We start from the raw sequence: 2,046 nt of genomic DNA on the forward strand, positions 1-2,046 counted from the left end.
AGATCATAAACCCATCTATCTAACAGCATGTACTTGCGCATACTGTAAAATTTGGTACGTTTCATTTCTCAGAAAACATGCTTGCTCCCTTTCTTTGTAACCGCATGAGTTGCCAGCCGGGGAAATGAAGTCTGCTGTATAAATATGTGAATGGGGCACTCTGCCATTGAGAAGTTTCCCAAAATCCTATTAGCACTGAACCAGACAGAAGTGCCCATGTGGATGGAGATACAATGCTATATATAAGGAATGACTCTCCACATTGTGCTCTTTGGTTAAGGCAGGAAACAGGCTAGCGAATGAAAGCAGGAAGAGCACTCCCTGCTAACTGAAATGACGCATGACATTTGCAAGGTGACTGTTATTCAAGGCTCTGGGTGCTTAACCTAAGGAGCTATAATGACACAAGTCATTGTGAGCATACATAAGAGATGATATAAAGATCCCAAAGTGTGTTTTCCAAGTCATGCTCCCAATCTATAAGAGGAAATTCTGGTTGCAAAGGTGATATCATCACTCTGGGTCTGATGAGGTCATAGCTCTTGATGATGTCATCATTCTGGTACATCACATGTTTTGTCCTTGCAGTCCCAACCTGCAGTACATAAATCTTTCTAGGTTGAGTTGCCAGTTTGGCAAAAACGACCATCTTTCCCTGGCTTTTTGCTTGTTTACTTGAGGTGGACAAGCAGTAGCCCTTAAGTTCAGGTCAATTTTGAGCCCTCACCATCCTTTTTGTGTTTTGCTCTTCTCCAGAACCCATTTTCCCCCTCCATCTATCAAGAGTTGGCAGTCTTATGACATCATCAGACCCCTATCTCAGGTTCTCGAGCACCCCTGACCTGGCAACCCTGTTTCCAGATGCAGGCCTTGTTTCCACAAAGACAACACTATCACACGGCTCTGTTGGAACAGGAAGAAAGTTGACATGTACCCAGAAAGTCCTGTGGCAACAATGAACGAGCGAAAATCTAATTCTCAACCAAGTGAGACCCAGAGGCTTCAAGCATAAGCCTGTATCCTTCTGGAACAGCTGCTGTCCACAATACGAAGGGTCAGAGATGCTGTGACCCTAACCACAGAGCAGTTCTAGGCATGCCAAGATTCACAGGCCTTGGAGGGAGAAACATGTCACAATGAATCCTGAAAAGTGGTGCTGTCTGCTTGCTGTATAAAGCACATTGCTGTGTTTCTCATTATCCAAGAGTTTCATCCTCTCTGGTGTTCTAACTGCAAAGTGCACCCAAGAGAGAACAGGTGATAAAAATATTGTTACAAACAGCCTGTGGAGAGACGGGTTTTTACCTGGCTTCCCTAAGGTAAAGTAGCAAGTTTCAGGGCTAGTGACAAGAGCTGTTTCCTTTGAAAGGAGAGCACTGGAGACATCTGGTGTTTTGTAATATCTGTTTTCAAACAGAGCAGAATTTACTGGGAACAAGCAGACTCCAAAATCCAGAGCTCCAGAGGGCAACTGTATGTGTACCCTACAGCTTTCCGCCCTCCAATTCCAGCTAAAGTTCCTCTCCCTTCTGCTGTGCCCAAATTCAAAATTGCAGCTTTCCGATCTTGTCACTTTTTGAAGGGTGTGATATTCCAAAGAATAGAAAGAGATTTTCCAGCCATTAATGACCATGGGGCATTTTTGTAGCAGATAATGGACCACAAACAAGTGACCCTCATTTCAGCTTTCCAAGGCAACAGGAAAGGGGATAGACAGGGACATTCAGCCACCCTGCACATGCCCGATCTCATCTGATCTCAGAAGCTAAGCAGGGTCAGGCCTGGTTAGTACTTGGATGGGAGACCGCCTGGGAATACTGGGTGCTGTAGGCTTATACCATAGTCTTTCCATGCCCGATCTCGTCTGATCTCGGAAGCTAAGCAGGGTCAGGCCTGGTTAGTACTTGGATGGGAGACCGCCTGGGAATACCGGGCGCTGTAGGCTTATACCATGATCTCGGAAGCTAAGCAGGGTCAGGCCTGGTTAGGACTTGGATGGGAGACCGCCTGGGAATACCGGGCGCTGTAGGCTTATACCATGATCTC

The 2,046-nt window shown here is 46.0% G+C and overlaps 1 pseudogene; it reads left to right on the plus strand.

The window, feature by feature from the left end:
• Positions 1-1,719: 1,719 nt before the first annotated feature.
• On the plus strand, positions 1,720-1,833 carry LOC136633984 (5S ribosomal RNA; annotated as a pseudogene).
• The last annotated feature ends 213 nt before the right edge of the window (positions 1,834-2,046 follow it).

Source organism: Tiliqua scincoides, chromosome 13 (assembly GCF_035046505.1).
Source record: "Tiliqua scincoides isolate rTilSci1 chromosome 13, rTilSci1.hap2, whole genome shotgun sequence".
Classification (NCBI taxonomy): Eukaryota; Metazoa; Chordata; class Lepidosauria; order Squamata; family Scincidae; genus Tiliqua; species Tiliqua scincoides.